The following is a 21,994-nucleotide window of genomic DNA, read 5'->3' as shown; positions in this document are numbered from 1 at the left end:
CCAGGTTGGGGAATGCTGGTCCTAAGTGCTTTTGTGGAAAAGATTCAGGGATTAAATGCAACACCTACAGTCTAATCCAGGCATGTCAAACCTCCAGATGTTTTGGACTACAATTCCCATCTTCCCCAACCACTGGCCCTGCTAGCTAGGGATCATGGGAGTTGTAGGCCAAAACATCTGGAGGGCCGCAGGTTTGACATGCCTGGTCTAATCCTTTATATGCCTACTCTGAAACAAGCGCAATTGAATTCAGTGAGGCTTACTCCCAGGTAAATGGGTATAGGACTGCAAACCTAGAGTCGCTCTTTTGCTGTAAGGAGATCGGACAAAAAATGGTTCTTCCCTCTGACTGTCCAAAGTCCAGCACTGACCCGTATTGAAGAAGACCGAATATCTTATTAGTGGCAGGGATCTGACTGTCGCACGATGTAGCTTTTCCAACAGCCGTGCCTGCCAAAAATATGAAAAAGACATGTAATGTGATAGTCTGATTTCTCCCACTAATAACATACTCAGTCTTCCCCAGTGCCAACCGCCAATACATCTGCCATAATGTATACACATTTTAAATGGAAAAAAGCAGCGTTATTTGCTGCCACAGGGGCACAGAATGAGGAATCTTGCTGATAGGGTTCACGAGGTTTATTTGGGTGTATGTGTTGTTATGTGACTTGATGCAATTAGGGTTATAGGCTGAATCAACACGAAGTTACCCGACCTAGATCCACTTGGCCCCTTTGTTTGCTCAGCAGGTATGGGGTCAAGTCATTGCAAGCAAAATGCTGGCTTGGTAGGGCTGAGAGCAAGATCCGAGATCTCCGCAATGGCCTTCCTTGCAGCTTTTGAGGCCTGCACAATGGCAGCCTCCTTGCGTAGATCTGGAGGGAGAGAGGGAGAGATTCCGACTCCGGCAAGCAGTTTAGGAACAGGGACCACCTCTCCCCTTTCAACACATTATTTCAGCAGAGCAGAGCAAACTTCAGCACTACCATAGGAACAGCAACAGCGCGACTGATCTCCCGCACAGATCAGCCGACCCTCACCCCATCCGCTTTCCGCAGCACAGAGATTTCGGCAAGCAGGATTTCCGACCGCTGTGTTTCCCAAGCTTTTGATACTTGGGGCATTAAGAAAAATATATGGAGGAAAATTTGAGACATGCCTATGCTCAGAAAGATGCGAGCAGGTTTTCCTCAACCCTCTCTCTTCATCCTTGCAACTAGGGGAAAGTTGTCTTCTCCTTACTAATCAGTCAAGGGAGATGCTTCTGAGATTCTCTCATGCCTTTCAGGTGCACTGGAAATCCAAGTGACCCCTTACTCCCCAATCCCCAGATACCTGCACCAGGCCTTGCTTTTCCAACGCTGTGGGTGAATTATGACAAGCCAGCTTAGTTTTTCCAAGTTTTTTGACTCCTCCTGCATCTCACTTAAGAGTTGCCCAGCACAGAATTTGGGAATGTCTTAGTGGGTGCGAGAGAATGTGCTGGGTGTGTGGAAAAAGTAGGGTTCGGAAAGAACAATACGTTACGTGGAAGGGATACATACGTTTTGTTTCAGAAACGTCACTGAACCTTTCAGCTTGCTGCTCAGCGCAAAAGTCTAGTTAGCTAAATAACCTCGTTGTGGAAACTTAAAACACATTGTGGAGATGGAGAAATTTGGATAGACAAGAGAGGTACTAACCTAGTACTGAAACAGGTGGTGGTTGTTGCTGCTGTGATCAACAGAAAAAGTCTTATGAGACAACTCATAGAATCCAATAAACAAACAGCATCTCAGAAATTTAGGATTACATCCCATGGGACCATAGTAAACACTTATCATCAAATTAATATTTTTGCATAATACAATGCATTACTGTTCTCCACCCTTAACAGTTTGTAATTTTGACAGTTTCCCCAAGTCTCGATAACGTGGTACTTTGCTGTTGCCCATATTCTTACCAAAAAAAACACCCTTTTTTCTTGGTTACATTTCCAAATGTGATTGCTAATATTTCTCAAAAGGATGGGAGTTAAATAATATAGGTTTGCTTCAAAATATTTCTTTACATAGTTTAACAGAAAATTTAGTGGGTCCACATTTTCAAAGGATAATGAAGTTCTGATTATTTGTTTATATTGAAAAACCAGGTATTTCCTCAAGCTTATGACAAGGAGATGTTTAGTGATTTAAAAGAATTTCTAAACCTCTTGCTGTATACTATAGTGTCTACTATGTGCAATATAAAACCAATGCCCATTAAAAAGAGAAAAACAACAACCTAAAATAATAAAGCAATGGTACAAAAACTGATAAAAGTGAACCAAACAAAACCAGAAGATTCAAACACATAAAATACATCATTTTGATCTTAAGGGTCAGGGAAAGCCTAGGCAAAAAAACCCCAGCCTTTACTAGACACCTGAAGCAAGTAATAGTTGCAGCTTCATTTATGGCAAAGGGAAGGGCGATCCACAGTACAGAGGCAACAGCAGAAAATGAATGTTTTGGGGTCACTACCCTATGATATTCTGTGGGGTGCGGTGCCACAAGCAAGAATTTCCCTAGATGTTCTAAATCAGGCATCCCCAAACTTCGGCCCTCCAGATGTTTTGGACTACAATCCCCATCATCCCTGACCACTGGTACTGTTAGCTGGGGATCATGGGAGTTGTAGGCCAAAACATCTGGAGGGCCGCAGTTTGGGGGATGCCTGTTCTAAATGATCTTACAGGCAGCATCTAATTGATGTCTCATATAATTAGTCCCCATGTTACCACTCTGAAGTAGATCATGATTCCCATTTTACATCAAAATAAGGCTGAGACTTGGGAGACAGGTTCAAATCCATGAACTAAACCCATGGCTGTGTTGGGATTGAAAGGCAGTTTCTCCATGTCTATATGGCTTGAAACCGAACTGATTGGCCTCACAGAGGCCACTTGCTGGCGCATTAACCGGTGAGCATTAATGTGTGAGCAGACAAGGATGAAAGTAATGTATGCTTGATGTGGGCTTCCTGTAGGCATCTGGTTGGCCTCTGTAAGAGGAGGGTGGACTAGATGGGCCTTTTAACCCGATCACACAGGGGATTTTAATGTTCTATCCATGGTTTTAAATGTGGGCTTGCAAAGACAAACAAGTTATCAGTTGATGCTGAAAGCATATGTGTATCAGTATGCAGTCCCTAACTGGGAGCCAGCCAACATGGTGCCTCCAGATTATGCTCCTAAACAATGGGGATAAACCAGGTTCAAGTCATGGTTCAGGTTTATAAACCACACACTGGATGGCCCAGAGAAGAGACGGCACACATTTCTTGCCTTTATGAGTGTGCATTAAAACAAAACTATTGATTGCAAGATGCATCCTATAGAAACGACATTTTGCGGAGCAAATCTTTCAGGTCCCATCTGCTCAGGCTGTAACTTCTCTCCCCCTTTCTTTCGACATAAACAAGTTTTTCTCCTTCCTCGCTTCTGCTTCTGTCAGCACTGCAAAGGCCCAATACAGCTGCGGAAGAGCAAAGCTGCATTTTCTTTATGCGCGAAGGCACCTTTCCCCAAGTTGCTCAGAGGGGCTGTGCCGAGACCCTGTGCAATCCAAGGCCCGTGGCAAACCAAGTGATACCACTACCTAGCAAGCAAAACACAGACAGGTGTTTGTTTTGGGGGAAAACAAACAACCCATTTACTGCTTCTTCCCATCCGTTATCATCATCATCATCACCATCATTGCATTACTCCACAGGATAATAATGCATCCCCCCCCCATCAATTCCTTTTCACTTGTTAACTTTTTGGAAAGCTATTCCTGCCGCTTAAAGAGACCCCCTAGCGTCCCACTCTCCAGGGGCGCCCCCCCCTTCTGCAAATGTGCTTGCTCATTACTGTACACCTCTTCTTTTGCTTTTTGGAGACGCATCTGCGCTGGATTCTGCCTGGTGCCTCTCCTGTTTCTGATCTCTCCTTCCAGAAGCGGTGTGGTCCCCCCCCTCTGCTGTTGTTGTTGTTCCTTGTTTTCCTCCAGACAAAACTTGGTGATGCTGGTGGTCTGTTGCAAGCAGCCCGGCGTGTTGCGTTGGCGGGGGTTAGGCGAGATGATGGTGTGGCTTGGAGCTTCTGGGTTGGTGGTTTATTTTTTTGGCTCGCTGCTGCTGCCGCCGCCGCCGCTGCTGCTGCAGAGTCACGTGGGAGTCCCCGAAGTTTCCATAGCGAGGCCTCTCGGCGTCACATGATGGCCACGATATAATGAAACAACATTGTAGCGAAGGAAGCAGTGCCGGGCGGCGGCGAGAGAGGCGCGCACGGGAGGCGGAGAAAGTTCTCGGGCGCGCCGGCAGCAGCCCCGGGAACCCGGTGCGGCTTCGGGGAAGGGGCGTCGCTACGGGTAGGGCAGCAGAAGAGCCGTCCGCCCCGCTCCCTTCCCAGCCCGGAGCGAGAGGAACTTTGCGCGCCAGCCTGCGTGGGAATTGCACCTGCTCCGGGCCGGAGAGCGCGCCTGGCCATCATAGGATTGGAAGGGATCCCGAGGATCATCTAGTCCAGCCCCCTACAATGCTGGAAAAAGGGGGTCCGCGTGGAAGATGATGGGGTTTGGAAATTTTTGCTTGGGGAAAATTATTTCCTCCCCCCCCCACTTCCTTTTTTCATGTTCTTTGGGAAGAAAAGAGACCCGCGCCTGGATCGCGAAGGTGAGTTTATTTATAGGGAGGATTTGTTGGGAGCAGGGGGGGGGGCAAGGATTGAGGAAAAGGCAAAGATGCGCATCCCCGGGCAGGGAGGATGGCGCTCTCCGTTGGGTCAGTTTCCGAGACGCTGCGTTTTCGTTTCACCACCTCTTGGCAATGCCCCGTTTCCCCTCTGGCTCCGGTTTTTTTAAAAAAAATTATCTTTCCTTTTTATTTTATTTTTAAAAAGGGAATTGCTCCATGGTGGCGCTGCTTCCGCGCGGGGCTCCGGGCGCACCGGGCGCCCCTCCTGCGGGCGGCGTGGCGTGCGTGCGCTTCGCCCCCCCCCCTGCGATGTCCGCATTCCAGCTAATGTTGCGCAGATAAAATTCAAACTTGAGGTAAACAGAGGAGGAGGAGGGAGGGAGGGAGGTTGTTTCCATCCTTAGATCCCACCTCCTCCCAGGCGGAAACACCTCCCGGTTCAAGAGATGAGAACAGTCCCCAGATCTCCTCCAACACCGACAGCCCCATCCATCCCTAGATTCCTTCACTTCTTACCGTAGGGGCTCCTGGCTGATGCCCGGAACTCTCCATCAGGGGTGAAAGAGCAGGTGTCTTTGCAACCCCAGACATGATCCTCTCCCCACCTACTCCCCAAATTTAACAACCCAAGACACCTCCAGTGTTGGGCATGTTTTTTGTTTACCATTTGGAAAACACCATGCTCCTTTCCCGGTTAGCCGCAAAACATCTTTTCCCCCAAGGAAAGGGGTTTGTTAGAAGTATTGTAATCTCTCTGACCTCCCCATATTAAAACATCCAGGTGTTTTAATAAGCCAGAGCAGTGTTTTTTGTACAGGGGCATCAAGTAGTCGGTAGGACTTGCCGTCAGTTATCTTGCTTGCACTCATGACAACAACCTTGCAAGGTAGGCCGGCGTTACTGTGCCTGCGTTGCAGTTCAGTGCGGAGGCGGTAAGAGGGGAGGGGGGCTGTCCCTGAGACCTAGGGTGAGTTTCTGGTAGAGGAGGGAACGCTCCCTCCCTGCTTCATGGCACAATCCAGGGGCGAAACAAGGCTTTATTTCACCCAGGTCAAAGACCCAGTTTGTGGCACACACACACACACACACACACCCATGTACATTTGCGTACACACACAGGCTGGGAGCCTCAATGGCGCTCCTCTGGAAGCTTCACCTGAGGCAAAAATCCAGCTAGCCCCCCCCCCAATAGCTATAGCCCTGGCAGAATCACTACCTCCTCTCCCATTTTGCTTGGGCTCTTCCTTAAAAGGTAAAGGTAAAGGGACCCCTGACCATTAAGTCCAGTCGTGACCGACTCTGGGTTTGCGCGCTCATCTCGCAATATTGGCCGAGGGAGCCGGCGTATAGCTTCCAGGTCATGTGGCCAGCATGACAAAGCCGCTTCTGGCAAACCAGAGCAGCACATGGAAACGCCGTTTACCTTCCCGCTGTAGCGGTTCCTATTTATCTACTTGCACTTTGATGTGCTTTCGAACTGCTAGGTTGGCAGGAGCTGGGACCAAGCAACGGGAGCTCACCCCGTCACAGGGATTCGAACCACCGACCTTCTGATCAGCAAGAAGGCTTGGGCTCTTCCTTACTTTAAAAAAAAGAGCTCTCTGTGTATGTGTAGACAGAGAGAGAAAGGGCAGAAAAGGAAATACTGTATGACCCTCTTACCCACCCTTACGCCAGGAAACCCAGGCCTTTTGCTCTTACAATACTGCAGCCTTGCTGAGAACAAGAGGAGCAGTACAGTAGGGAGTTTTGGAGAAGTGGAGCTTACATCTGCAAAGAGGGGGGCTGACTAACGCAGGAGCGAGTGGAGGAACGCTGGGCTGGTGGTTGTGGTTGTTTTTGCCAAACTTCTGGGCAAAGGAGAGAGCCTCAGGGGCATTCGGCGGTGGGTGCTGCTCTGTAGACCTTTGCTGAAAGACCCTCCCTCTCCCAGGCACCTGCAAGGAAAGGCATGGGAGCCTTGCTATCTCCTTGGCCTCTGGTCCCCTTTAAGGCTTCTGCAGTTTCAGGCATATCACTGGTGACATGCAAAGCGCTGTAATAACAGGGTGGAGGTTTGTGTGGAAGCGACAGCTGGGCGTGCATGAGGTTAGACCGTGTTGACAGCTGGCTGTGTATGTGGCTCGGCGGTATTGGTGTTGGGGAAAAGAGGAGAGCGAATGGTAGTAGTGAGGGGGCAGGCACACACACAGGTAGTGTGCGACCAGCAGTGGTGGTTTTTGTGATGTGCTTCCTGCGGGGTGGGGGTGGGAAGCAGACGGGTGCTTTTTGCCCACTGGGATGCTTGAGGCTGTGTTGACATGAGTTAAGAGAAAACTTCCCCCCCTACTCAACCGCTTGGAGGGAGGTGCAGGCAATGGATTGGTTAACTGTGGGTGGAGATGTTTCGGGAAGTGCTTGTTGTGTTGAATAACAGGCTAGATGTTAAAGAGAGTGTTGCATGCCTGCCTGGTGTCTGTGGTTGTTCCTCCACCGCCTCCCCAGGCCTCCTTGCCTTCCAGGGTAATACTTAGCAACTTCGCTGTACAGAGAGAGCTGCCTGTGCAAACATTTCACTAATTAATTGATGCAAGCTTCCCCTCTGCGAATGTTCTCTGGTGGCAGGGAACAGTTTGCCTCCAGTGGCATGCAGAGAGGCAGAGAGACAGAGAGGGTTAGTGAGGAAGCCCAAAGCTGGAACATTTAACTAAACAGTCTTAAAGGCATATACATATGCATACATAGGTCTATTCTCTCTCTCTCTCTCTCTCTCTCTCTCTCTCTCTCTCTGTCTGTCTGTCTGTCTGTCTGTCTTTTACACACACAAATTGCCTCCTAGAAGCTCAGCTCAGTTTGGGTAACAACATGTTATTTAAAACTGTGGCAACGAAACCGGAGAAGTTGAATTATGAGGAAGTGATTAGGCTTTTCCGGCATTTTTCTTCGGTAAAAGGAAAATAACCTAGATTCCTTTCATCCCCCCATAGCTGCCAAGTTATCCCTTTTTTACAGGGATTTTCCCTTATGCTGAATAGGCTTCCTCGCGAGAAAAGCGAAAACTTGGCAGCTATGCATCCCCCATGGTGAGATATATTCTTTTATAAAACCCTTTGTAAGATATCTGTACTACTGGGTCCCATCACAACCTTCCCTCACACACACACACCCGGCAAAAAGCCACCCTTTAAAGCTGGGATGAAGGTAAGGTTTTGCAGATTGGCCGGTTAGAAGAGAAGGCAGGCTTTAAGGCTGCGGTTGTGCTGTCTGACTGATGTGTGCGTGTGAAGCATTTGAGAAGGCTAAAAGTAGGAAATATGCCATTTCCCTGTGCGCATGGAGCGAGGCATTGGATGTTCACAGGGTTGCCTTGGGGTAATCTCAGGATAAAGGAGCAGGAGTCACACACGAGTACGTTTCACCCACGTTAAATCAGCTTACAACTACCGTGGTTTCTTGATCTTCACAGATGAGTTAAGGGGTCTTTATTTGCTATGGCAATAACAGTGTTGGTATCTTAAGATTAAAGACCACATATATATATATATATATATATATATATACGGACAAGGAGTTGATTCTTCTAGGTAACACAGCTTAATTGGGAGTATGAAGCCTCCCCCCACAAAAGAGCATGGGGAAAATTTGGGGCTATTTGTTTTCTGACTGGCTTAGGCTGAATGTAAAAGGGCCTTTGGTCTGATTTTGTGTGTGTGTGTTTGTGTGTTGCTGGCAAGCTTCCTCACACTGCCGTGCATGTTCCACAGCAAATTCGCCCGTGTATGTGTGTGTGTGTGTGTGTTTTTAGCCTAGTACTACTGACCCACAGCTAGGATGGTTTGTGGCAAAGTACAAGATGTTCAGTTCCTTTGCATGGGAGAGAGCTTGCAAATAACCAGCTCATTGCAGGCTGGGAAGCAATGCATCCAGATTCCAACCAGCTGATGTGTGCCTGGCAATGGTGTGAAACGCTGCTAAATGAGGGTAAAGCGCCAGTTTGTTGTTGTTGTTGTTGTTGTTGTGTGTGTGGCTCATTCTGGGGAGAAACGACTCTTATAGAAACCACAAAGGTCTCTCCATAGAGGAAGGTCGCTAATTTTGGAGGGACAGGTTCTGAGGGTACAAACACAGGCTATATTATCATAATGCTTTTAAAGGTCTGAACCACCTATTGGACTGGCTGAAAAGCAGTTTTCGTAAGAAAAAGGGGGAAAGTAATCTGCATTATTTTGAGTTGAATGAGGGTGTGGCTGTGCTGGATTAATTGATGCGTATGATCTTCTGTACGAAATGTGGGCTGTGGTGCATTGTGGGCTCTGTGTTAAGATTTGAGAGCTGAGGAGTGATTTGTGTTTCGGAGTCCAGGGTTCTTAATGGCAAAGGTAATGATGATGTTACGAGGCACACAGAACAATGCAGAAATCACGGGGCTGGATGCGACTGGGGAAGCAACATAAACAGAAAATGGTTACCGGAAATGAAAGGGGGTGGGCGGGAGAGGATTCGGCTATCTGTGCATGTGTGCACATGAACACAGGGCAAACATGCCCAAACTCTTGTAGCACATCCATACACATGAAGACCTGTGGTGCCAGGGCGAGCCTTGTTCTAGTGTGGGGTCCTGCAGAGATTGCAAAAGTGCTGTTTGCTGCAAACCGGAATGGTGTTGCCATGTGAAGATGTGTTCCTCGATAAGAGGTGCATGGAGGTGGCCTGCGCCATTTTTGTAAGGCTGTGGTGCGTGGAGATCTCGTATCTGCTGCATAAAAAGTAGCCAATGGATGGCATCATCATCCTCTTGTTCCGGGATGCTCCTTGGTCAGCACAAGATAAATAAGCAGGTTGAGAGGGAGGCACCAGATCCCACAGCACGGCCAGATATGCTTCAGAAAGTCGAGTGTTCCTCTCGACAAAAACATCATTTTGCACATGTTCACAGGGATGGTACCCAGATTGGTTTATGGAATCCTTCTTAGGGGGAAAGCTGTCCTCAAAAGCCCCCTGCCTTTCACGTTATGCTGTTCATAAATCAATTGCTGGGGTTGTGAAGAGGTTTGCCCTGCTGTGTTGTCTTGTTTTGTGGGAGAGAAAGAGAGAACAGGTGCCGTGGAGAGATTTCATTTTGCGGGGCTGCTTTCTAGATGGAAGGAAGCCCTGGATTTGTTTCATTTCTCTTGCATGACGATGGCATTAAAGTCGAAAGGGCATTTCATTTTTATAGGGTGGGGGGCAGAAGTTGCAGTCCCTGAAGTATTGTCAGGCATTGTGTGGAGTTTGGGGCATTTGTTTTGTGGAATAACGGGACGGTATGGATGCATGGAAGGTGTTTGCTTCCAGCACTTCTCCCCCAGAACAAAGACAATGTTTCCTGGCCATGTTGGGCTGGAAAGTCCTTCGCAAATTTAGGCTTCCCTTCACGTCTTTTGCGGGGTACCTCGCACTTTATTATTAAAAAAAAATCCAAGCGGGCAGCCTTGTTAAGTCCGCTGCAAGCACGCACAGAGCAATACCTATCTGTTGCCGTTAGGGGGCCCGTGACACCTCTTTTCACGCGTTGTGAGGTTCACACGTGCACCCGAAATGAGGCAAACTGCTCTGGAACTGCGAGTATCAGCCTCCTCGGATTGGCTCCCTTTCTGAGCTTTCCTGTCCTGCGCCCCGCGAACGCGGGTTTGGCTGCCTGACTCGTAACATGAGGAATGTTGTTGTTATCATTTTGTGAGGGGAGACTTTTGCGTGGGGAAAGTGTCGGACTTGTTTTCAGGCGCGTCTTGGGAACGAGCGGCTTTCGCGTGTCTGAGGAGAGAGAACCGTGTCTCTTCCTCCGTGTGAATGTCTTCGCGTCGCCTCAGGAGTTTGTTTTGACAGCCGGGCTTTTCCTCCCTCCCTCCCTCCCTCCTCACAGTGACGTGGCCAGCCCCGCCCACCCCGCTGCGCTCCCAGCCGACACGAACACGAACGCAGCTCCCGCTGCCAAGCAGCGGCTTCCGCCCTCAGCCTCCCAAACCCGGCCGGCGCCACCTCGCACTGACTGCGGCACCGCCGCCGGCGAGCCCGCCCACGCACTCGCGGCCGCCTAATCGAAACCCTCCTCTCTCCCCCCCCCGCGCCCCTCCCTCGCCACTGTTGCCAGCCAATCAGAGCCTATCGCCGCTGCCTTCGAGCCACGCCCTCAGCTTCCCCCTTCTCCCCCCTTCCCTGGCTCGCTCCCCCGCGCGTGTGCTGATTGGCTTCTCCTCAAGTACGTTTCTCGCTCTCCTCTCCTCTCCCCCCTCCCCTCCCTGCCTGCTTCTCCAGTGTTTGTTATGGTCCGGCCTCGTGCCGCCGGCTCATTTTGTCACGCGGCAGGGCCTCGCGCCGCCCTTGTCCCCGCCCCTTCTCGCTCGTTCGCTCCCTTTCCTCGTGCTAGCTCCCTCCACCCCCACCCCGCGCCTTGTGGCGACGAGGCTTCTGATTGGTTGGGAGGAAGGCGGGAGGGAAGGAGGGGAGCTAAAAAGCGTTTATGGCGTTTTACCTCAGACATCCTGGTTCTTGAATTTTATTGGATTTTATACTAAATGCACGCGCGCGCACGTAGATCTATTTATATTTATACAACCACACACGTATATAGATTTACATACATCTCTATGTATATCTACATGCCTATATATAATATATACTGTAGATATACATTTATAAATATGTGTGTGTGTAGAGAGAGGGGGGGAGACTGGCAACAATAATGACACTGCCTGCTCTTGGGTTCCTTCTTACGGATGGACAAAACTCTGAAAAAAAATAATCCTCATGATTATGAATAAACGTTTAGTTACCATCAGTGGGCTCTTGTCAGAATAATTTAACACCAGTTTTATTCTCCCACAACAACAAAACCCTTTAAACTGCATGTTCTTGCTGCAGCAGGCAGAAGTTCAACAGGCGGAAATGGCTGCTGTGGCTTTTGTCTCCGCCTCAGGGGAAGCGGCACCTGGCTGTTTAAAGCAATATGGCCAAGAAGTTCCCTTAGCACCCTCACCTTCAAGAAATGTGTTTTTTCGATACAATGGCTGCAGAAAGAAATGTTGCAGCACTAGCTGTGGGAGTGGAGCCCAATGATCCCTGAATTCTAGCAACTCGTAATATAATAATAATAGTAGTATTGTTGCGTGCAATATTTGTTATGGCAAGAACAACTTGCTGCCTTTGTGAAGAGAGCAGGGATCAGGGAAACTGTGCCCTTAAATGTACTGTTATTAGGACCATAGTTCCCACCGTCCATTGCCATTGGCCATGGTGGCTGGGGCTGATGGGAATTGGAGTCCAGCAACATCCGCTCACACCCTGATACAATCCCAAGGGCCGCATTGCCGCCTGGGCCACCTTCTGGGAGCCACATGCCAATGGTAGGCAAGGGCCAGAGCCACAAGTGGGTGGGAGCAGCTGAGGCAACATTGATACTTGCACAGAATTCTTACTACTCTTGAGTTAAATTTATATACCGCCCGTTGTCCGGAGAAGATCACAGGGTGGTTTTACGGTGTAAAAATGCAGAATGCAAACCCCAAATGCATATCATAATAGCAACAACAACCAATAACTACCTCGCTCCCCCCCAAACACAATTAAAAAGGCCATATATGGTTTAATCAGCCAAAGCCTGGCTATTGAGTTACTACGTAAAAGAAGGGTCCTTTCTGAATCCCATTCCACACACTTCTCTGTCTTCCATTCAGGCAAGCAGGAGGCATTATCAGATTTCAAGCAAAACAAAAGTAGGCAAGCAAGGTGACACTAGGATTGCCACATTTTGATCAGCTCGTGCTTCTTTGCATTTAAGAGCGTCTCTACGGTATTTGCAGACTTTGTTTAGGGAATGCTAACGTGTTTTTTCTCCATGCTGGGCTAAAGCATTGCTTTATTGTTTTGCTGCTAAATACACAAGAGCAGGGGCGGTCTGCCTTTGGTTCTTGGTCAGCAACCCCAGGACAGGATTCATTCTCAAGCCAGCTTTATAGCAGTTGCACCCTTGATTCTGTTGCCAGCATGAATCCCATTGGCTTGCAGTCTCCGTCTCATACTCGGGTGGGCTATTCCTGGCCAGCCAAATTCCTTGCAGGAACCTCAGTAGATGCTGCCAAGATTATTAAAACAGCCACCACCAGGTAGCTCTACCGCTGCTGATTTGGCCCTGAAGGTTTTCATTATACGTTCCCCCCCCCCCTTTTGCTTTTTTTTGCACGGCACCAAAATAGCCGACTGCAGGCTGGTGACTCATGAGAAAAACACCTGTTTGGTCACATTTGAGCAGAGCGAAACAATGTGGCAGGTAGGGAGGTGGGCAGCTGTGAAAAGGAGGATAGTGGGGTTTCTGCACAGAGGAGGAAATTTTGGAACGGAGGAAACTTCTCTGTCTAGATCTGTATTGCCTGCACTGAGTCACAGTGGCTCTCCAAGGGAATGTTCCCAGCCTAACTTGCAGCTGCCAGTGAGGGAATCTGGGACCTTCTGAATGCAAGAAAGTTGCTCTGAACTATGGCGAGAGTGGTTTCCTGTATTTTGCATCGTTGTTAAAAGCTGAAGGAGACTCTTAGGCACCTGTTCTGCGTTTGGCCACTGTCATGTGAGGATATTTATTTGTTTAAAAGCATGCATAAATGCCTCAATATTTTGAATATCTCTAAGCAGTTACAATCTGGGCACTGGATGATAGCTGCCTCTAAATCTCTGGATTCAGCAGGAGGCAAAGTGACCATGGCTTGTCCCACCCAATGTTCGAAATTCCCCAGGCGCAGTTTGCACCTGGTTATCAGCCATTTGCGACCAAGTGAAGATGCCTGGGCCTGACACCATCTGGAGGTGCATGCCTGGGAATCTCTGGGTCTTGCCTGTTTTCACACACTAAGAACACACCCTGTAGAATTCTTCCCATTGTATTTTATCTGCACAATCAGAATGAATTTCTGGAAGCAGAAAGTTGTGTTGAAAAATATGACTTTCGAGCCTTCTGGCCCCCAAATGGCAGCCAGGCATTCCATTTTGGCGACTGTAACCCTGCTTTAAGGGGGATTTTGGCGCCTAGCTTATATATCTGAGTTTCTAACACTGGCACCCATTATTTTCCTGATGCTACCGTCAACTGCCCCTTACTGGCTGTGAAGAGTCCTTTTGAAGAGAGAAGCAGGTGACAGGACCAGGGAATGGGGTCACATCAAGATTGTTGCTTCTCTTGCTTCAAAGAGGAGGGGGGGATATTACTATTATTATGTTATTATGATTATTATCCTTAGGGCTGCCATATGTCCAGAATTTCCCAGTCATACCTGGGATCCGTCCTTCAAAAATGGCTTCCGGGCAGAATTTTCTGTAAAATTCCTGACATTTCCCCCCAGAATTTCACTTTTTGAAATACAGCAACCCTAATTATCCTTATAGATTTATAAGTTTTAATTAAAAAATAAAATTAAACTTCCCTGCAAGGCAGCTCATGCTGTTACCTTAAAAACAACCATATCAGTGAATTGACAATCCAATGTAAATAATAGAGTGGCACAGCTAACAGAATTTAATATGACTCAGTATCCCAAGGGTCACCTTTCCCAGTATGAACCAACCCCAAACATTTGTTATGCATCTGAAGTCCTCCTTCTTGTGCCCTTTTCCAAGGGAGGTGCAGAGGGTGGCGACATGAGAACGGGCCTTTTCAGTGGTGGCTCCCTGTTTATGGAACGCTGTCGTTGGTAAGGCACACCTTGTTCAGTAGCTGCTTTTAGGTGCCGGGCAAAAACATACCTGTTCGCCCAGGTCTTTGGATCTTAATTTTAGCATGGTATGGTGGAGTTGTATCTGCTATATCTGTGTACCTCTATCTATCTTATGTATTTTAGGTTGTGTTATTCTCTTTTTATATTTGTTTTTTAATGTTTCCTTTTTTTGTAAGTTGCTTTAAGTTTCATTTTTTAAAAAAAAGAAAGTAACTAGAATAATAAAATAATAGAACTGTACAGTTAGGGACCTTAAGAATCATCTAGTCCAACCCCTGCAATGCAGGAATCTTTTGCCTAGCACGAGAAAAGGCTTTCTTGAATAAGAACATTTTCGAAGGGCAAAAGAACAGGGACGTAACAGACTCCTCCAGGAAGGGAACTTCACCACCTTGGTGCCAGAAAAGGCGTTGGAACCAGTGTCTGGAAATGAGGATACGAGAACCACAGCTGATGCTACAGCTAGAGAAACTCTTGACATCACTTTGCAATCCAAAGGCGTGTCTACTTGGAAGAAAGTCCCATTAAGTTCAATAGGACTTTCTCCCAGCCAGGCTAAGGATTGCAGCCTTAGCCATTTTCTCTTTTCAAGCAGCTGGCAGGCTTGCTAGCACACTAATAACATTTCCAGCTATTTATGGGCTGCCTATCGAATAAAATAATTGCTCTTCCTTTCCTAAAACACACTTCTGCTGGTAAAAAATAATACCCTTTTTTGATATCCGCCTTGCTGCTGCTTTCATTAGTTTTATTGAATTGATGTTTGTTTGTTTTTAATGCAGGAAAACTATTTCTTTTTTTGAAATCGAAATTCTGTCTACCTTTCCAAATAAGAGGAAGGGCATCCTGTTGTTATGGTGTCCCAAAGCACAGTTTGTACTGTACTGTTTTATGGAGCAGTTAGGATCATGAATACGGAGGGTAAATTTAAAAGGCCCATGACGGATAGCGATTATGCCTTTGCTTTGTGGAAGTATGTAAAAAAAATTCTATTATTCTCCTTATGCAAGAGATGCCTGTGGCTTCACATCGAGAGCTAACGGCGTGCCAAGTTTTCAGAAGTTTCAAATTCAAACTTCTTACTTTTATAAAAACAAAAGTCGGAAGAATTCAAAAGGCATCCGAAAAGGAAATGGCTAATGCATCATTAATCCTATAATACACCATAATTTGGCTTTTAAAAACTTGAATAATTTTTGCTGAAATTTTAACCCATGCCATACCAAGAACGGCCACACCCAAACGCTACAGAGATTAAATAAAATGCCTGTAACAGTACAAAATGTGATAATGAACTAAATATTTGATTTGCTCGTGATTGATTTGCTCATGGCTATCATATCTCCCCCTCCCCAGTCTCCTCTTGTTATCCTTTACTAGCTTGCATGGTTTTACGTTCATTATTAAGACCCTATTTTATTTTATTTTTATTTCTCCTTTTTGGCACCCAAAATCAGGTTTACCAATTCCCCCTCACCCCGGTGAAGCTATTCTGCCTTTGACAAGTGTGTGGCAGGCAGAAATTCAGCAGGTGAAGCTTTGCTTGCCGCTCAGAGGCACCCGAGTCCCTGCAGTCTCGAGAGCGAGAGAAATGTAAATAACCCTAATCCAAATCCAGGGAATCGTGCTGCCACTGCTCATATATTTCAGGGTTGCTCTCTGTTTCAGGCAATAGACCCTCCACGCATTGAATAGCTGCACGACAGCTAGAAACTTAACAGATGCAGCTTTTTAATTCCTTCCTCCTTGGGGGGGGGGGAGCTTCCACGGTGGATTTCTGCCTGTTATACAGCTGTTGGAAAATGCAGTACTCTTGCCTCTGCAAAATTCACAGAGGGAAGGGAAGGAGAGCAGAGGCCCCAACTGGGAGAGCTGAGAGAGAACACAGCCTTTGACATCACAGGGAGGGGAATTTACCTACTAGGAACGAACAGTTCTCAGTTTCAGAGAGAGAGAGAGAGAGAGAGAGAGAGAGAGAGAGAGAGAGAGAGAGAGAGAGAGGACGGGTGTGTGTATTCCCCTGGTAGATGGAAACCACCGACTTCTGATGTTTATTTCCTGTGTATTTCTTAATGGTAATAGACAGGGACCTTGGTTTATTGCACATCAGAACTCAAGAATCCCAGAAAAGGAAAGCCCAGTTTTCTCAAACAGTGCAGGCTGCTCCATTAAGAATGCAAGGATGTAAGGAGAAGCCTGCTGGATCAGGCCAGTGGACCATCTAGCCTGGCATCTTGTTCTCACAGGGACCAACCAGGTCCCTGTGGGAAACCAGCAAGCAGGATTTGAGCACTCTCCCTTCTTGTGGTTTCCAGCAACTGGTATTGGGAAGCATTGTGGCCTCCAACTGTGGAGGCAGAACATAGCCATCATCATAGCTGCCAAGTTCGGGCCTGAGAAATAAGGGACTGGGCCGGAGGTAGCAGCTCGGAAGTAGCACTGCCGCCATTTTGGAACTGGGCGGAGCATGCTCAGAAGCTACTTTTGATGCTGCTCTGCCCTGTTCCAAAATGGCCGCCGCACCAGAAGTCACGCTGTACCCATTTTGGAACTGGGCAAAGCAGCATCAAAAGTCGCTTCTGAGCATGCTCCGCCCAGTTCCAAAATGGCCACCGCGCCAGAATAAACCAGGGAAAAACAAAAAAAAATCCGTTTTTTCGGCTGGGGACAGCTGGAAAAACGGGGGTTTCCCGGGGAATACGGGAGACTTGGCAGCTATGGCCATCATGCCTAGTAGCCTTCTCCTCCCTGAATTACCATATTGGCCCGAATATAAGCCACACCTTTAAAATTCAGGGGGGGAGGCAATACCCAAATATAAGCCGCTCCCTTAAAATTGGGTTACAGGCTGAAAATCGCTGCCGTTGGTAGAATTATAACTCCCGAGCCAGTTTAAGCCTTTGATCTTGCAAGCCCGCCAAAGTTACCATACAATCGCTAAAATCGAAAATCGTTATTCAGTTGCTGCAATTCCGATGATTCCCCGCCTTCCTACGGCTCCTCCTCACCCAGTTCTGTCCCAAGCAATGTGAGACACCTTCATCTTGTCTGACTTTCCTCTACTATCTTCATACCTCTTTGCATTTGGGGAGACCAGGGGGGAGAAGAGCTGCCCATCGCAGGAGGGGGGGCACCCTGGATTCTTCACCAGCCTGACTCATGTCTGCCTCCCTCCTCTCTAGCCTCCTCTGCTGCCTCTGATTCTGGACTGCTCTCTCCCACAGCCTCTTCCTGCTCACTAAGCCCTGTTGCCTCTTCAGCTTCCGACACCACCTCCTCCCAGTCTTCTCCCTCTCACCACTCATCATTGTTCCACCAGTCCCCGGGCTCTGAGCCTCCTTCCCTTGGGGGTTCCCCAGCTGGTTCCTCTCACCATTCCTCTGCGTCCAGCCAGTCCATGACACCCAGTGGCCCCTAATCACTGCAAGTTACTTTTTCTGCATGGCTTTTCCTGTTCACTGGTGAGCCTCCCCAGTCCCCCACCCAGCAGTGTGGCCTGGGGCCTTGCGTGACGGGGGGAAGTCATGCGACGAGCATGATCCCCACGGCAACCGTGATGTGTGTTCCTGCCAGCGATGGCGTGGGAAGGAATGCGTCAGTTATTGGGGATGGATATGCTTGCATGGTGTTATGCAGCTACGTTATGCCATGCTGTGGGTGGCACCGCAACCCAAGGACGCCATGGTCTCCATTGTTTAGATAGCTACTCTCCTGTTCCTGGAGCTCATATTTTCTTCCCTTGATCTTTCAGATAGCTCTTCCTAATCAGGGCAGAACGATGTGTTCGTTAAATTCATTTTTCTTTGTATTTACCCTTGTGTTTTTAAATAGCAGCTGTGGAATGCGTATGGGATTAACTCTTCCACACCTCCATGCCATGGTCTTAATGTTAATCACTGCCCCCTCCTTATTGCCAGTTATTTGTTTATAAAAGTATCCCTATACCTCCAATCCATACAATATAACATGGTGGTATACAGCAGCATATAAAAACAAAACCACCACAAAAAGGTCCAAAATTATTAAGATCAGTGGCAGACAATATTAAAGTAGCTGCATAGATCTGTCTACAGAAAAAAAAACTCTTGGAAAAGTTGAAAATAAAAAGCGAGGGTGCCTGCTGCGTCTCTGCTGGAAGTGTGTTCAGAGCACGGGACCAGTGACACTGAATGCCCACTAGGAGGCCAGTCCAGGAAGGAAGCATGGCTTCATGCAAATAGCAGGCTTGGAGGTGATGGGTGATTTTCATTGAGACCACCATGCAGGGGGAAGGGTTAAATCCCCTTCTCCTCTATCACAGTAGGTCCCAATCCAGATCAGCCCCCCCCCCAGCTGCTATCTGAAAACAACAAGCACAAAGGACTCCGTCTGCATTTATGTCTGGTTTGACCCTCACTGTTACTTTATTTTTTAAAGAGTCTCTTCAAACTGAGCATATAAGCAAGCCCATTGTCTCGTGCCAGTAAAGACATTCATTAAAAACTTAGTTACTTAAAGAGCAAATTTCCAGTAACAACTGTAGTTGAGCAATAGGAGGAATTCCCATCACTGTAGTCTGTGGGGCAGATTAGATGACCCTGCGTTGGGTTGAGGCACACTGTGTCCCCTGGAAGGCTTGGCAGATGGGGCTGGCTTAGGATTCAGTTGTAAACTTCATAGCTATGCAACTCTCAGGGGCACCCTAGTGCGGCTTTATAAAACCCACCAAGAAATTAACAGCATATGAATGTGCCGGCAAAACACAATTTATTAAAGCAGATTGTGCGTCGGTATTAAAAGCAAACAAGGATGAAAAGTCAACAGAGCGGCAGCTTCGTTGCACTTGGCTCAAAAGCACAAGTCTTTCCGAAACAACCCTGTCTCTACTCCAACGGAAGAAGTGTGAATCTTGATTAGAAATTGGAATGGCGGGGAAGGAAGAAAGGAAGCATCTCTTTGGCTGGGCAGATAACAGAACGTGTGCCAAAACCAACAAGGGTGAACAGATACAAAAATGGACAGGGGCCCTGAACCTTTAACGCTTGCGTAGATTAGAAGAAGGACCTTTCGTGTGGTCCTCCTCTCCTCCCATGTGTGTAGGAAACCTGCCAAAATTTTCTCTCCTGCGTGCTTACTGAAAGTAGAGGTGCTTCTGTTCTCCTTGGCGATTCATGTTTATCCAATAACAAGCCTGGGGGCTTCCAATAATAATAATTATCTCTCTATGTCGCCTGGTTGCTCCAGCCACCCTGGTCAGCTTCCAGCAAATTAAAACATATTCTTGAGAAGCCATTGAGAGTTGTCGTGAATGCCTTTGAAAAATCACCTTTGGCTAATAAAGAGTCATTCCTTCTCCTTTGACAGGTGGGACCATGCTTTGCTCATTCATGCTTCTGTACCATCGAGCATGGGTCCTGCAGTGTGCCAGGCGTGGCGCTGCCCTTGAAGTTGACCCCAAAGCTTCAGCTGGTGCTTCAGGCCTTCAGAAGCAGGGATGGAGAACCCGTGGTCCTCTAGACGACAATTGGATCACCACTTCCCATAATTGCTGACCATTGGCCATGCTTACCCGGGGGCTGGTAGAAGTTGAGTGCTCAACAGCAACACCCAGGGACCCACAGGTTCACTATCTCTGTTGTAAAGTGTGGCCCATTTCAGCTGTTCTGGGACAGTTACATTGGTGGCCAGTTTGCTTCCAGTCTCAATTCAGGGTGCTGGTTTTAACCTTTTTTAAAAAGCTGGGGTGGGTAATCTGTAGCCCTCCAGATGTTCGATTCCAGCTCCTACCGTATCAGTCCCAGCCATCATGTTTTAAAGACTTGCATGGCTTAGAAACGTCAACTCTTTCCCAACAGCTTGGGGCGGGTCTTTTATGGTGACATCTCTGGAACGGGAATCTCTCTATCATGTATGATCTAGTTGAGATTTCTGCATTGCAGGGCGTTGTGCTAGGTGACCCTCAGGATCCCTTCCAACTCTACAAATCTATGAAGTAAACCCGGTTGAAATATGAAGTAAAAATGTATATAATGAACTAAATAGAACCTGGCAAATAGGGACAAAACCCAAGGCGCTGCCATTTTATATAGTGACATCACTATAAGTAAAATACTGCTTTTTCTAGAGCCTTATGAATCAATAGCATTAAAAAGGATAATAGCTTAATAACATCCACCTGGCAACCGATAATTTGCAGAGGACAGTTTTATATTTTTCGAAGCACATCCAGATTAAATGCACCACTTTATGACAGCTAAATGGAAAGAGAACAGGCAGTCTGTTAATCTACAGCAACCATGGATAGCCTTGGAAACACCACCAAAGCATTCTTGACATATGCCTGTCAAGCCTCTGCTTAAAGACCTCCAAAGAAGGAGACTCCACCACACTCCTTGGCAGCAAATTCCACTGCCAAACAGCTCTTAGTGTCAGGAAATTATTCCTAATGTTTAGGTGGAATCTTCTTTCTTGTAGCTTGAATCCATTGCTCCGTGTCCGCTTCTCTGGAGCAGCAGAAAACAACCTTTCTCCCTCCCTCCTCTATATGACATCCTTTTATATATTTGAACATGGCTATCATATCACCCTTTAACCTTCTCTTCTCCAGGCTAAACATACCCAGCTCCCTAAGCCCTTCCTCATAAGGCATAGTTTCCAGTCCTTTGACCATTTTGGTTGCCCTCTTCTGGACACGTTCCAGCTTGTCAGTATCCTTCTTGAATTGTGGTGCCCAGAACTGGACACGTGTGATTCGCTCGTCTACCAGTATCATCCTGGATTTTTGGTTCAGATGCCTTGGAAGCTCAGAAACTGAAAGGTCAGACGGCAATAAGTCTGCATAAGTACAGTTTCTCTGCCATGTATATCAGCATGATATACAAATATCAAGAATGGTAAAAGGTCATTGGCTTCCGGTATGAGCTTGTTTCCTGAGCAACTCTCTCTCTCTCTTTCTCTTTTACCAGAGTAGATCTAAAAAAAAAAACCCAGTTTCTCAGAAAGAAAGAAAACACCCACACAGCTCTGTTTCATTTTTCCTGCCTTGCTGCAAAGAGTTCGTCTTAGGCAGGGGTCAGCAAACTTTTCCAGTAGGGGGCCAGTCCACTGTCCCTCAGACCTTGGGGGGGTGGTGGACTATATTTTGAAAATAATAATAATGAACGAATTCTTATGCCCCACGAATAACCCAGAGATGCATTTTAAATAAAAGGACACATTCTACTCATGTAAAAACACTCTGATTTACCAGACTGTCCATGGGCCGGATTGAGAAGGCGATTGGGCCGGATCCGGCCCTGGGCCTTAGTTTGCCTACCGTCCGTTTTTGTTCCGCAAAAAGGTGACCGCAAGGTGGGGAGGCAGAATAGAAGTTCAGGACGTGATAAGAGGTTATGCATTATCGTGGCGAGAAAATGGAGAGGGCACATACAAATTGTGGTGGCAAAGCATCGGTATCTACTAGCCAGCTATGAGGTCGGCTCGCACCATGAAACTGCAACAATATTGCATGCATTTAGCCAGTGTTAGAAACTCAGATTTATAAGCTAGGCACCAAACGGTACCTTAAACCTAGGTTATGGTCGCCTAGGGGTTGGACT

General features: G+C 47.4%; 1 long non-coding RNA gene across 3 annotated transcripts in view; it reads left to right on the top strand.

The window, feature by feature from the left end:
* The first annotated feature begins 4,170 nt into the window (after window positions 1-4,170).
* Window positions 4,171-21,994, top strand: part of LOC118091262 (uncharacterized) — an 86,330-nt gene continuing 68,506 nt past the window's right edge. For 2 of the 3 annotated variants that reach the window (XR_009558230.1, XR_009558231.1), the window contains exon 1: window positions 4,171-4,677. This is a non-coding gene — a long non-coding RNA (uncharacterized LOC118091262). The remainder of the gene's footprint in view (window positions 4,678-21,994) is intronic. The other variant, XR_009558232.1, reaches the window with a different exon arrangement.

The sequence above is a fragment of the Zootoca vivipara genome, chromosome 10, assembly GCF_963506605.1.
Source record: "Zootoca vivipara chromosome 10, rZooViv1.1, whole genome shotgun sequence".
Lineage (NCBI taxonomy): Eukaryota > Metazoa > Chordata > Lepidosauria > Squamata > Lacertidae > Zootoca > Zootoca vivipara.
The sequence above is the reverse complement of the archived record's forward strand: the minus strand, read 5'-3'. Positions and strand labels throughout refer to the sequence as shown.